Source organism: Pongo pygmaeus, chromosome 23, assembly GCF_028885625.2.
Source record: "Pongo pygmaeus isolate AG05252 chromosome 23, NHGRI_mPonPyg2-v2.0_pri, whole genome shotgun sequence".
NCBI lineage: Eukaryota > Metazoa > Chordata > Mammalia > Primates > Hominidae > Pongo > Pongo pygmaeus.
The window spans coordinates 58,004,044-58,020,265 of NC_085931.1; the positions used below are offsets into that span (position 1 = coordinate 58,004,044).

The 16,222-nt window shown below is 49.9% G+C and overlaps 1 protein-coding gene across 2 annotated transcripts in view; it reads left to right on the forward strand.

Annotated features, from left to right (window-relative positions):
• Positions 1-16,222, forward strand: part of TBC1D22A (TBC1 domain family member 22A) — a 421,784-nt gene that overhangs the window by 241,172 nt on the left and 164,390 nt on the right. The window lies entirely within an intron of this gene.

A 16,222-nucleotide genomic window follows, 5' to 3' on the forward strand; every position in this document is an offset into this window, starting at 1 on the left:
TCTTAAAGTTTATTTTGTTTTATGTTAGAATAGGGCATGTGTCCAGCAACTCCACAAAAAATAGAATTAGGATGTCACCTAATCTGTATTATCCTGCCTTGTGTTACTTAAAATTTAATAAGCATTTGTAGGCTCAAAGAGGATATGCTGTTCATTCTAAAATTATCTAGCTAATGTGTTCTCAATATTTCTATTAATTGTCAGTCTGTTCCCTACTTAACAAAGGATTTCGTATATAAAATCAACAGTTCGCACCAAGTATTTAGTAATTTACTGCTGTAATAATAAATGTACATTTACTCTCCAACTGATAGAATTTCAACGTATAAAGCACACGATGAGATTTCCACTCCGTATTACATCGAGAACGCTTACACATACTTGGGATTCCACATTTTTGCAGTGAATCCTAATGACATCCCCTGTACATTTTGTTACATCTGTTACGTCTGATGTTAACCTCTGAAATCACATGATCCCTGATTGCCCCCAAGATAGAATGGCCAGAGGAGTGGGCTTTCAGCCCTCGCCTTTCCAAAGGCTGGAGTCAGAGCCCCTCTGTGAATTCTGGGGCCAGCCCCACCTGGTACTCAGTGTCATGCATCTTTTGTGACATAGATGATGTCTGTATAAATGAGATATTTGCTACATTTTTTGATTTAAAAAACCCATAGAGAACTTTTTTCAGTATTTAAAAAGAATATTTGAAACCTCAGCAGATGTGTCCATTTGATTATGTCCATTCTTGATTTTTTCAGATTTAAGATTAGATCATAAACAACTGCATTTCAGATCAGAGAACTGTCCCATTGGGGGTGACACTGGCACTAAAAGGGAGGCTCATGGATTGTTTCTGGTGCCACAGTGATGGTGCCAGGGCACCGTTGGATGAGGGTGGTGGGCAGAGCTGTTCCCTGGGGCCCCGGTTCTGGTGGGCTCCACCCGTGAGGGGACTTAAGGCTGGGAGGCCCTCATGGGTCAGGAGGAGCTGCTGGCAAAACCTGATAGTTGCTAAGCTGATCTGAACTTAGCTTGGAAGGAGCAGCAGCCCAGAGGCCTTCCCAGCAACAGCATCGAAGCTGTCGCCAGGGCCGCCTAGGGGATGTAGGATGGACCACAGCCATGTGCCTTCTGAGTTTTCTCCTGCAAAGTGTGCCTTCTCCTCTCTTTAGTAAAAAATGGGAACAACTGCATCTCTCTACCTTCTAACCCCACGGAACCTCCAAGGGCTAGGGGCGCCAGACTGAGCAAATAAAAATAGAGAACGTCTAGTTAAACTTCAGTTTCATATAAACAGTGAACAATTTTTTAATATAAGTATGCCCTGAGCAGTGTTTGACACATACTGAAATCCAGAGTTCACTGATTTTTCCGTATTTATCTGGTAATCCTCCAGGGGTGAGTTCTGAGTGGGGTGAAGTGGAATTCAGACCCAGGCTTGAGCTCTAGGTTACCCTTTGCTCCCCGAGGTTACAGATGACAAGAATGTGGCCTTAAATGTAATGTGTTATTTGAAATTAAAGTATACACACACATCCTACACACACACACACCCTACACACACCCTACACACACCATACACACACACACCCTACACACACCCTACACACACCCTACACACACACCCTACACACACACACCCTACACACACACCCTACACACACACACCCTACACACACCCTACACACACACCCTACACACACCTTACACACACACCCCCTACACACTACACACACAGCCTACACACACACACCCTACACACACCTTACACACACACCCTACACACACACACCCTACACACAGCCTACACACACACACCCTACACACACCTTACACACCGTACACACACACCCCCTACACACACCTTACACACACACCCTACACACACACACCCTACACACACCGCGCACACACGCACCCTACACACACACGCCCTACACACACCTTACACACACACTGTACACACACACCCTACACACACCCTACACACACCTTACACACACACCCTACACACACATCCTACACAACCCTACACACACACACCCTACACACATCCTACACACACACCCTACACACACATGCCTGTATACACACAACCACCAGATACATATACACACACCTACAGATGCACCCCTGTATACACACATACCCCTACACACATGCCTGTATACACACACACCCTCATATACACACACCCTTTCACAGATGCCTATACACACATCACCCTCATATACACACACACCCCTTCACAGATGCCTATACACACATCTGCTATATACACATACACACTCCTATACACACACCCCTGCACACATGCCTATATACATACACATACACACTCCTATACACACACCCCTGCACACATGCCTATATACATACTCCTCATACATACACACACCCCTACACACACCCCTACACACACCCCTATATACACGCATCTGCCATATACACATATACACACACCCCTGCACACAACCCTCATACACACCTACACATATGCCTATATACACACACCCCTCATACACACACCCCATATACACGCATCTGCCATATACACATATACACACAGTCCTATACACACACCCCTGCACACAACCCTCATATATACACACCTACACACATGCGTATATACACACACACCCATCATACACACACCTGTGTATACACGCATCTGCCACATACACATATACATACACTCCTATATACACACACCCCTGCACACAACCCTCATACATACACACATGCCTGTATACACACCCAGCCCTACACACACCCCTATATACACACTCCTGCCATATACACATACACACCCTACACACATGCCTATACACACACACTACTTCACATATACCTATACACACACCTGCCATGTACACACGCAGGCTCCTATACACACACCCCTGCACATGTGCCTATATACACACATACCCCTCATACATACACACCTGTCATATACACATACACACCTCTATATACACACTCAGATGCCTGTATACACACACCTACTACACACATGCCTTTATACACACATACCCTTCATGCATACACACACCTGCCCTATACACATACACCTACATACACACGTCTGTATACACACTCAGATGCCTATATACACACACCTACTACACATATGCCTGTACACAACACCTGCCATGTATAGATACACCCACACTCCTGTACACACACACACACCTGTACAAGTGCCTATATACACACACCCCTATCTATACGTACCTGCCATATACATATACACCTACATACGCATCCCTGTGTACACACACACTTACATCTGTACACACCTGTCATATATGCATACACATACATGCCTTTATACACACACAGCCCTATACATATACACATGCCTATACACACCCACCGTATACACACACCTGCCACATACACATACATACATGCCTGTATACGTACACACCTTTGTATTCACACACTCTTACACACGTGTCTATACACAAACACATGCCTGTATATACACATACCTATACACACCTGCCATATATCCACACCCCTCATATATATACACATGCCTATACACACAAACACTGCTATACACACACCCCCTACACACATGCCTATACACACAAACACTGCTGTACACACACCCCCACACACATGCCTATACACACAAACACTGCTATACACACAACTCCTACACACATGCCTGTACACATATACACTCACTCCTATATACAGATACCCCCTACACACATGCATATACACACACACCCCTCATATATACACACACCTCCACACGTCTGTACACACATACCCCTGTGCACACACCAATACACATATATACACATACCCCTATAACACACCCCCTTATACACACATGCCTATACACCCACTATATACACACGCATTCCTAAACACACTTAGACATACCTATACGCATGCCTGTAACACACACCTTCCCATATTCACACATACCCTCCTACACACATATGCGTATACACATACACGCAAACCTATACACACACACCTCTGTATACTCACACACCCCCCTACAAACATGCCTGTGTACACACACACACCCACCCATATACACATACACATACACACCTACACACATACACCTACACACCTATATACACACACCTTCATATACATATACACTCCCGTATACACACACACCTACACACATATCCAATATACACACACACACAGCCTTATATACACACTCTCCATATACACACCCCCCCATACACATACACAGCTACACACAGATACCCATACAGACACCCCCATGTATACACACACCCCCTACACACATCTATACACAGACACACACCCATATGCACATACACACACCCTTATATATACACACCCCTACACATGTCTATACACACACACCTACACACAGTCCCGTATACACACATGCCTGTACATGCACACACACACCCCTATACACACGCCTTTACACACACACCTACACACAGTCCCATATACACACATGCCTATACATGCACACACCCCCCATACACATGCCTATACACACACACACATTTAGACACACCCACTTTAGATACGGTTTATCTCATTGGCATGGTCACTGCGTTTGAGGCCATTTATGTTTCCATATTCCTGGGGAATGTGTTGATGCTGGTCACACATTTCCGTTGCTTGATGTGTCAGAGGAGGGCCACCCTGTCTCCTCCAGGAGAGATTCTTGTTGGTAGCCAAGGACTTCTATTGAGCTATAAACAAACTTTTCTCATTTGACTTTTCACAGTGCAGGCATCGCGGTGAGGCTGCTCACCCAGTGACTGCTTTGAAGTGAAGCTTACCGTTCATTAGTTTTGGTCAATTTGTGGCCCATTTTTGCTTTCTTATTATTCTCTGAAAGGCTGGCTTAGGACTTCTTGACTGCTGTGGTGAATGTATTCACAATCGGGTGGAGGTGGACCGCCCTGTAGCTGGCTGGATCTTGGCGGTGACCCCAGGTGGTGAGACCTTAGGCTGTGAGCCTGCGTCCACAGCACATCTTCTGTGGCTGTCTCAGGCCTGATGGCGGCCACCCAGGATGGCGGCCCCGTTGATCTGACCTTGTAGGAGATTCTGACTTCTGCCTTTCAGCTCCTTAATCAGCTTTGCGTTTTCTTCCCCTCTAGTTCCTTTTCCCCCTGCTGTAGTGGCGGTTGCACCCCAGACCCTCCGATCTTCGTTCTCCAGCCCTAGGCCATGTGACACCACAGCCAGGACTCTCAGGCCTCTGCCCTGGCGCTTCCTTTGTTCCTGACTGTTCCTTTGTCTAAAACCCTTTCTTGCCCTCCTGCCACCTTCCCTGACAGGCTGCTTTTCATTTGTGCCCAACCACACCAGTTTTTGGTGGTGCTCAGAGGTAGGAGGAAGTATTGCTGGGTTGAGCCAAGGGTGAGTAGCATGAAGCAAGTGTCACACAGGAGCTTGGGCTTTAGAGAGCTTGGAGCTGGGGACAATAACACATAAGCAGGAAACAGCCAGATGCCAGCCCAAGAAGGACTCTGCCATGTGCTTGATGGTGCGGTACACCTGCTGGGAGGGGTCTGCAGGCAGCCCCTTCTTCAGGCCAAAGACAAAAAGGTGCCATCAGAATCCCAGAAAAATGTCACTGTCACATTGACCTCGACCCAGGGGTCCCAAAGCTCCTGGGTCCCTGAAGAGTTTTCTTCTGTGATGTTCCTCCTGGCTTGGGGCCATCATGAGTACTTCTGAATTGGGTTGGTAGTGTGCCACAGCTGGCTCGCTGTGCCTAGGGCACTGGGCAGGCACAGAATATGTGTCCCACACCTCTGCAGAGCGTTTCCAGCAGGGTGGCCTGGGGACCGCACAGATGAAAAGGCAGCTGCTTCCGACAGTGACTGGTAAGTGTCACAGAGCTACACGTGCATTGTAAGAGCACATGGGAGAGGCAGAGAAGCCCTTGGGAAGGCTTTCCTGCCCCAGAGATAAAATGGCTTGTGTCTGCTTGGACTGATAATAACATACCACAGGCTGGTGGCTTAAAGCACAGTTTAGTTTCTCATGCTTTTGGATGCCCCAAGTCCAAGATGATGGTTCTAGCTGCTTTGGTTTCTGGTGAGGGCTGTCCCCTAGGGTTGGGTTGCAAAAGGCTGCCTCCTTGCTCACATGTAGATATAGCCCTTCCTGGGTGGGTGTCTGTGGGGGTGGCGGTTGGGGGGAGGGGTGGCAATGGGAGAGAGAGCAAGCAGGAGCTCTCTGCCATCTGTTATAGGGACACTAATCCTGTGGGATCAGGGTCCCACCCTCACAATCGCATTTAATCTTAATCACTTCCTTAGAAGCCCCATCTCCAGATACAGCCACACTGTGTGTTAGGGCTTCAACATAGGAATTTTGGGGAAACACTAACATTCAGCTTGGAAGTGTGGGGTTTAGACCAAGATACAGCTCATGGAAGAAATGATCATCATTATCATCCATTAGCAGGAAGCATGACTCATGTCTTGGGCAGGTGGAGCAGAAGAATCAAGTTTCAAATATTTCACATTTTCCAAATCAAAATAATGCCATGAGGGAAGGAAGAGGGGACTCCTCATTCTTCTGTTTGAAATCGAGTCTTTGAAGCTTTATAATCAAGGGCACCAAAAAACACCAGCAAATTTGGATTTTGTCCATTGAAATGACCGTTAAGGACTTAGTCCAGAATGCTGGTTCATGATAGATGGCTGTTGATGAAATGAGATCCTTCCAGTGTTTGTTATGTTTGTTCTGTGTGGAGCTCTCAGTGTGCTGTGGGTTGAGGATGTGAGCATCTTGGGGTCAGGTGCCCTTTTCTCAGCCCTCTCCATTCATTTTCTAGCCTGGAGGGAGCAGATGCAGATAGCTGTGGGTGTGGCCTTGATAACTGGCACTTGCCAACTCTCCCCAGGTATAGAGTTCTCTCATACGGTTGGCCTGGAGACCCTGCCTGGGACCTGAACCAGGACAGGGCCTTCTCACACCTCCCTTGGATCCACATTTCAGGACCAGTCTTTGTTGGGGCTGATTTGTAAGGCAGCCTCTGTGTCCAGTGTATCTGCCCACCTGCTGTGTGGAGCATCCCAACCCTGACCTGGTCGGTATCTACAGGAGGGATAGGACAACGGTGGGCTGCAGCAAGGGGCAAGGCTGCATCTGGAAGGCAGCCTGTCCCTGCCCAGGGTGCTTCCTGATGACCTCAGGGCTGCCAGTGCTGGCCCCTTGGAGTGAGGCCTGGGTGCAGGTGTTGAGAGAGGCAGGAGAGCCTTCTGTCCCTTCTTCCATGTAGAGCAAACAAGCTGGTGCCTGTAAACTGGTAGAAACCTCAGGAAAAGGCTGACCTCCCACCGGGAAGTTAGAAGGAAATTAGTTCCCTACATTTTGGTGGCTGAGTGACAGCGAAAATGCCAGGCCAGGAGCAACAATGGGAGATTTTGGTTTGGGGACTAGTTTGTGGGTTAGAGGAGGAAAGGACTTATTAGAAATAATTCTCGAACATTTCTGGCTTATTCTAATCTACTCTTCAGCTCTGTGGGGTAACAGCTTGGACTTTGGAAGCTGGCAGACTTGGGTTGACTTTCTGGCTGTGTTGTGTACTGGAGGATTGGCTTTGTGAGGAATGTCCCCACTCTAGCCCTTGTTTCCCCATGCATGATGGGTCGTGGGAGTAAAGTACTTACAGGAGAGCCTGGCACACTTAAGTCTCATGCAGTGTTAGTACCCATTATTGTCATTATCATCACCATCAGCATCATCATCACCATCATCATGATTGTCGTCACCAGCATCATAAACACCATCATCACCACTGTCATGTCATCATCACCATCATGTCATCACCACCATCATCATCACCATCACCATCATTTCATCACCATCACTATCATTTCCATCATCATCATCATCATCACTATCACCATCGTTTCATCTCCATCGTCATTACCATCATCACCATCATTATGTCATCACCACCATCATCATCACCATCACCATCATCATTTCATCACCATCACTATCATTTCCATCATCATCATCATCATCACTATCACCATCGTTTCATCTCCATCGTCATTACCATCATCACCATCATTATGTCATCACCACCATCATCATCACCATCACCATCATCATTTCATCACCATCACTATCATTCCATCATCATCATCATCATCACTATCACCATCGTTTCATCTCCATCGTCATTACCATCATCACCATCATTATGTCATCACCACCATCATCATCACCATCACCATCATCATTTCATCACCATCACTATCATTTCCATCATCATCATCATCATCACTATCACCATCATTTCATCTCCATCGTCATTACCATCATCACCATCATCATTTCATCACCATCATCATCATTTCTATCATCACCATCATCATCACTATCACCATCATTTCATCGTCATCATCACTACCACCATCATCATTTCATCACCATCATCACCATCAACAAATTGTACAGCAGGATGGGTCCATGGTGGGGCTGAGTGTTGGAAGTTTAGTCTGAAGGGCTCTGCTTCTCCCACGTTGGACCTTGTTGAGCTGCCAAGGGCTCTGTCCATGCCCGCACCTGAGGCAGCCTCTTCTGTCCAGCCCCCAGCGAGGTTGGTTGGAGTGGAAGACACTGGCTGAGTCTAAGTCAGGGGCACCGAGGTGACAGTGGCTGTTGTTATTAGTCATATCTTACACTTTCACCTATAAGGAAGAAAATGCCAACAAAACGCGGTACTGGAGAATGGTTCCACCTGTGTGGGAAACGGCTTTATGTACCTGAACATTTTCCCTTTCCTGTGTTTCTAATTCAGGTTAAATGTGATTTTAATGAAATTTCTCTGAAAGTTGTCTTGACTACCTTGTAAGGTTAAAATTGACTTATTCTTTTGAGATAGAATTCAGTTACAGCTAGGAAACTAGATTCAGCTTTATTACCGCCCTGGTGGAAATAGTTTTATTACCCCTACAAAGTAAGCAGCCGAGAAGCAGAGGATAAATCAGCAGTGCAGCCAGGCCGGGGAACGGGCAGCATGGCTCCCTCTCCCCGGCTCTCATCCTCATTAGGCTCCAGAAGGGCAGATCTGAGCGTTTGAAATGATAGTGATATTTCATTTGAGACGTAAGGACATGACAATTGGCAAGGCACGTGCAAAATTGCTGTTATGTGCGATCTAAGGGGTGTGTGGACTTTCTGGGAGGCGCGCTGTGTGTGCTGGCAAGGGCTGCATTCCTGTGCTCCTGGTCTCCTGGTTCAGGCAGAGTCTTGGTCCCCACGGGCCTTCTGCGTAGCAGGCCTTCACAGTTGAACATGGGTGTTTATCCTGTGGCCCAGGTGACTCTGCTTATCCTCGTCTGTTGGAATCATTTTGCTGAACCTGTCTGCAGCCTGGGTTCCGGGCTACCCCGGGCAGGAATTTGCTCTCTTGTTGGATGGATGTCCTGAGTTTCTTAAGTCAGGCTGATTTAATGTGCTTTCCACTGAAACTCTAAATGGATATTTTGTTGCATTTTTTGGAAGAGGGATGCATTATATAGAACAACAACAACAACAAAAATCAAAGAAATAGAAGTTTCATGTAATCCCAAAAATAATATATTAGGAATATACACTTGGGTTCTAGTTCAGCCTCAGTCCCTGACTCTGGCCTTGGGCTGCTGCTGGGAATGATGATAATAGCAGCTAGCATTGATTAAGTGCCTGCAGTGTACTGGGCACTGTTCTCAGCTCTTTATCTGTATCATTGTGCTGACTTTTCATAACGGCCCCAAAAGTGCATCAATGGGCCCCATCCCCATGCTCAGAGTCCTGCCCATCTCTGATCTCAGCTTCCCCGCAGGCTGGATGATCTCCAGGTTGCTTCCAGCACTGCCCATCCTGGGTTGGTGCACAGGAGAGAGCTCTCCCAGTTCCTCCCTACCCACTTGGGCAGCCTTGGGGTGTCCTGTGGGCTCAGGGGACTTGCCTGTCTCTGCTCCAGGGTTTCCTTGGGAGCCGCAGCCTGCAGCTGTGCCTGTGGTCGGGCCCTCTACCTCCACTCCCCACGATTCCTCCTGGGACTCCTGACCAGCATCTTGTGCCTTATGGTGCCCGCCCACCTCATGACCCTGAGAACTGGGAGATTACAAGGTCGATTGTGCCCTTTTGAAATGAGGAGTGGGCGTTGCTTCTTTTTTGGCTTCGAGCACATGCCTACATTTTCATCCCGATGTTCCCCGTAACCAATGCCCAGTTTCTAGAGTGGCCTCAGCAAATGTTGGGGAACTAAGGGATAAAGTGTTTAATGGAGCAGCCTGCACGTTAGGGCTCCAGCAGCCTGTGTGGCTTCACATTGCTTCAATATAGCTCATGGGTGACGCTCCCCTGCTTAAAGAGGATGTTTGGAGTGGGGATTTAAAGCAGTTTCTCTGTTGTTACTTTCGTCTCCAGATGTTTATGATTTTCTTTGGGTTTTCTCCATAGCTTTGTTTTCCCTGAGGATCTCAAATCTTCATCCTACTTCCCTTTAATTCATAGAATAGAAAATCTGCATGTGTGGAAAAGCTCTGTAATTTTACCAGTGCAGCCTATGCTGCTGCTACATCCCCTGTGAAAGTGACAGAATACAATGTTACGTATCTAGTATAAATGATGAGGATGCTTGCTGACTCCCTTGCTTACATCTGAGAATTGTCTTGCCTCAAAGTAAATCCTCTCCCACCCTGCTCCGCCTTGGTGGCCTTGTCCCCACCCCGCCCCCAGCTGATTCTGCACACCCTTCCCTGCACACTCAACTGTGGGCCCCTTGGGTTCACTGGCCTCTCCCAGCAATCGACCATCGTGCTGGGAGGAGAGGCTGTGTTTCCTCTTTGGAAGAGCTGTGATCTGGAGCGACAATCTTCACATCTATTTTCCACCACCCCAAAGTTGTTAAGATGGTCAAAGGAGGTGATGCCTGCCAGGGTGCTTTGAAATGTTTGGTTCCACTGTGAAAAGCTGGCAAAAGCCTGAACGGAAGATTCCATGAGTCAGAGGGTCCTGGGGCTCACATCCCCCCACCCCTCCTGCCCCTGAGCCATTAAAACCCAGACTAGCCCAGCACTGGCGCATTCGTCTTTGTCCCCGTCCTGAACCTGCCAGGCTTTCCCTGAGGTCCCCAGGCCCCAGGTGATTATTGTCAGGCCCCTCACTGTCATCCTGGGCCCTCGGAATCACGCCTCTGTGCCCAGAGTGGTGCCTTGGAAGAGGGGTATGGCCTTGTCACTGGGGTCCTCCATGGCCCTCACCTGTTTCTCTACTCTGTTTCTTTCTAATCCCTGCTGCCTCCCCGGCTCTTCCTGCATTCCTTCCAATTTCAGCTCATTTTAAGGTATTCCTCTTGAACAAGTAGAGAGAGATTCGTTTTCTTAAAACCGAGGGACAGGTTTCATCCCACTTTTGGACTGTGGCCTTCAGGTAGGACCGCACTTCAGCCCCCTGCAGGACAAAAGGAGTAGCTTATTCTTTCAGAGCTCGTGCTGATGTGTAGTTGGCTCATGACCGCGGAGGACATTCTGCCCTACGTTAGAAGATGGGACATTAACAGTTGTTCCGAGAGCTCATCCTTCCAGGCCTGTACTTAGCACAGAATCATAAAAAACTTGCTGTTCAGAGCAGAGGGTCCTCTGAGATCCTCTGGCCACCCCCGCCCAGTCTGTCGTACGGCTTTTGGAAAGCCATCGTGCTCCAGTTACAGCCGAGCTTCGGTGGACCAGGAGAGGGCTCCCTGCATCTGGCCCTCTAGCCTCCCGCCCCTTGCGGGAGTGGAGCTGGACATAGCGCTTGCTGCGGAGCTGCTGGGCACTGCCTCTTCCGCTGCGTCTGTCCCAGTTGCTTCCTTCCCAGGACCGTTGAGGTGCTGGGAGTGGGAACAGCAAAATTGCGGTTAGCATTTTGCTTTTTAGCTGCTCAAGTGTGGAGTGTGTTTACCACCAGGAAGTGGTGGTGACCATCCTGTGTAATGAAATGCAAACACGTGAGGCCTCCCTGGCTCATGATCAAGCCACTTTTCTCCTTATGATGATATCTTTGTGACTCTCCACACCGAGATTGATGTTTGGGTTTTATTGCTAAACTGAGACTAGTTAATTAAATTGTAAGTAGAGACATACAAATAAAGTGGTTCTCCTTGACCTTAGCAAGAAAGAGCTGTCGTGGTTTCGAATGTAGGCCGTCAGACTGGTTTTGAAGTGATTCCCAAAGTTGTTGCTGATCATGGTTACAAGTAGCTAGAGAGACTGTGTCTTTTCTCTTCTTCGTTTTAAGGAATCAGTGTCCCTCTTAAAATCAGGCTAGGAGGCTGCATTGCAGGTGGAAACGCATTGCCTTTCCGGGCCAGGGCTTGCTGGGGATGAGGACAGTTTATTTTGATGGGGTCATTTTCCTTTCCACACCATAAGCCATTGGTCCTGAAATAAAAGGCATTGGTCCCAGCATTGGAGGGCACATCCCGTCTCTCTACTCCTCTCTACCCCCTCGTCTCTCTAGACCCTGGACTGTGAGTTCCTTCTGGGTCAACCCTTCAGGGTAAGGGACATTCCCATTCTTCTCAGACCCGCAGTCACCTAGGCCTCCCTCTGCAGTCAGAGGTCCGTGTTGCTGCACACGGCGAGTCCTCCCGCTCTGCTGTGCCTGGATCTCCCCATCCAGAGACCCTCGGTTTGACCCTCTGCCAAGCGGAAGCTCTGGTGATCTGGGGGTGGGCGCTGGACCCAGGCAGTGGGGCGTGGGGATGTGCAGGGATGGCTGTGGGGTCTAGCTGCTGATTACAGACCACACTCCTGTGTCCCCACCATGCCCCTCTTTGGGGATGCACAGTGCTGCCAGTCTCTGATGGGGGCTCATCAGGTGCATCCGGGCTGCCCCTGGCTTTCTGCAGCGCTGGCCCGGGCTTTTGCTTTCTCAGACCCCTGTGAGGACCACTCGTCCATCTGCTTCCCAGGTCCTCCCATCTGGCTTTCTCCCTTCCTTGTGTGCATTGAGTGTTGACTCTTCTGTGGTTTTTGTGAGGTGCTGGGACGGGGAGAGGTGAATACAGGTGCCCAGGGCCCTCTGATGACTCCCATAGCCCCAGGCCTCAGTCTGCGCTGCTCCAGACTAGACCCAGGGCCCCATCAGTCCCCGCTGGACATGCCGTGAGTGCCCTTTTGTAGTGAGGTGGCTCCCGCTCGCAGCCATGTCAGGGCCCTGGGGTGGGGTCAGCTCCCTCCAGTGCTCAGCGTTCACTGCTCGTTGAGCCTACTGTCCCTGTGCCCCACCAAGCAGCCCCATCCTTCACCTCACTTACTTCTCACGCAGCTTGTTAGGTCCGAGCTAACAGTATCTCCGCCTGACCAACAGATGCTGAGGCTGAGAGGGGACTCTTGTCTGAGTCACGCAGGTGAAACTTGGAGTCAGGATTGGAGCTTGGGTCTGTCGTCTCTGGACCTGTTGCCTGCTGCCCTTCAGCCAGGGCTCCAGCGCGGCCTGTGTGTGGGGTGGGTGTGGTGGGGGGGACTGCTCCAGTCTCTAGCTGTTGCCACTTGGGGGCCTCCCCCAGCCATATTCTGCTAGGGAGCCTCTTGATGTCCTTGGGACATGCCCAGCTACAAACAGAGCCTCCCTCTCCCTTCTGAGCTGCCTGGGTGACTGAGGGCCCCAAGGGGCTTATGTTCACTGGCCCTGTCCTCCCTGGCACCTGTGCACACACCTGCACAGAGCAGAAGGAATTTGGACCCATAGGTTCACCTCTTGTAACTCGTGTACATGGCCCAGGTGTTCCTGATGCCCCATCCGTGGGACAAACTGGATGCAGCAGGGTGTTTTGGGGGCACAGAGCCACTGCCGGAGTCACACATCGCACACACCCAGCAAGTGATAGTGTGTGACTGGACATGGTGCTGAAGGTGGCCTGTGTCAGCCATGGGCTTGGTGATTTTGAGAGCCAGGCTGCGGTTCCTGGCGCAGGTGCCTGGGGGCGCCTAGAGTGCGAGACTCCCGAGGGTCCCTCTGCCTAAGCTGCCTGGGGAGGGCGGCTTGCTTTATTTAATTCGCACGCTCAAAGCATTTCAGGAACAATGAATGCATTCAGCCCTCTGTTTAAATGACTGAATTACAGAGGTGCGAGGAGGCCACGCCCACCCCGTTTTACACTTGGCACCTACCTTCTAATTTTGAGGAAACCTGCAATTCAGCTGGAATCTGTAATTTTCTACTTGATCTTACTCTAGCTGTTCTCCCATCATACCTCTGTGAGCACAGAGAGCTCCAGAAGGAATTGTTTCTTGTCTTGCGACCACACACATACAATTGTTCTGGTTGAACGAACACATTTTACCATGTGGTGTCCGTGCGGGCTGCTCCCTGACAGCAGCAGCCGGGAAGCCAGGGCCCAGCATCCAAGAGGCAGACGTGCAGTGATGAGAGATCCAACATCCCTGGCCACCAGCCACCCCGTGGTGGTCTCAGCCAGGAGGAGAAGGGAGCCTCCCTCCTTGAAGCAGCCTGGCATCTGGAGCATTTCGGGGTCTTGGCCTTACACTGCCCTATGTAGCCTGGAGCCAGGCCAGCCGAGGAGCCTGGGCTTCTCCTCACGTCCATCTGTCGCTTCCTCTTTAATCCCTGGGGAATGCAGCCTCTGCTTATCTGCCACTCAGGCCCCTGCAGCTCCCTGCCTGGTCTCCTTGGCGTCCACTGGCCCTCCACATTCCACATGTCTCCCGTGGGATGGCAGAGCCACTAAGGGTGGAAAGTAGGGGTTCCTGAAGAGTCACCAGCCTGTACTTCCCTGGTTCTGTCCCGGCATGCTTCCTGTGAGTCCAGCCCTCCAGTCATGCCAGGGTGCCCGGTTGTTAAGATTGTAGAAGCTTTTACACTGGGCACTGGTGCCCTGAACTCCTGAGTGCACCCCCTTTGTTTCAGCCTTGGGAACTTTGGTGGGCCTTTAGGGAAGCCCCTGTCACACTTGGTGACCTGCCAGGCAGCCTGGCAGGGTAACCCAGACCCTGCTGTGGGTGCCAGCATCCTGGCGGGCACGTGCTTGGTCTTCATCCCCCACCTCCCCGCTACATGAGTGGCTACCTACGGCTGGCTGGCCCTCCCCCAAGGAACCCTCATGTGGCCCAGGGAAGCAGCCTTCGTGATACTCACTGTTAAGTGTTTTGAATACAGTCCTTGCCCCAGTCAGCTTGCTCAGGTGTCCCTGGAGAACGAGCCCCCTCCACTGGCTCATCCTGAGGGCTGGGCCCGGCGGGCCTCCCACTGCTCTCAGGCTCGACGCACCTGTCCCAGTGTCCGCTGATGGTTTTGTCGGACGCACTGAGGCCCGCGATGGTTGCGGATGGCCGCTTTTTCTAACTCTAGTTTTCCTCCGTTTGTTAGTTGGTTTTCTGGCCGTGAGGAAAAGCTTTTCTTCTCCTGTTTATTGGGACTTGGGGATTCTCACTTTATTACCAGTTACAAGTCTTTCCTGTCATTAATGGTGTTGATGCTCTACATTTCCCAAGCTTGGTGTGGGAGACCTTTTAAGGATTTTTTCCATGGGAAGAAGGCAGTAATAGAGTTGCTCTAGAGTGGAAAATTGCATTTTGTATGAAAGTCGCATGGGCGCATGGGAGGGCCAAGGAGACGGTCCATGCAGGGAGACGGGAGAAGACGGGGCCACACATGGCCAGGGAGTGAGCCCAAGGCTGCGGTCTCTGGGCCCAGGTGAGGGGTCGCCTTCTTCTCTGAGATGGGGTTGGGAGATGTGGGAGCTGCCCTCCCTGAGTGTTGGGGGAACCTGGAGCTGGGCGTTGGGCAGGCGCCATGATGGGGTTGGCTGCAGAATGCTGGCGAGGAGGTGGGCTCTGGGCACACCCAGCAGCTTCTGAGACACACATGCGCTCTGCCCTCCCTCGGATCCTGTGTGCCCTGGAAATGCCAGGTGGGGAAGGAGTGAGGTGGGGACACTCAGGCTTTGCGTGACCCATCAGAAAACAGAGTAAACTGTGATTTGCTCCCAGTCTAAGGCGTTACGAGAAGTGAGAATTTTTCAGGTATCTGTGGTTAAATTTCAGTGCTAGAAAAGTGAAAAGAACTCATTTCTGTCAGAATGGGGTAAGGGGCCTCTTAGTTCTTGAATGTGATGGTGATAGACAAACCTTCCCTTGAAATTTATCCTTTGATAAATGAATCTCATTTTTAAACACCTTCCATTTATTAGTTAAAAGGTTTGGAGCTCAGTGCCCAGGTAACTTTGTCC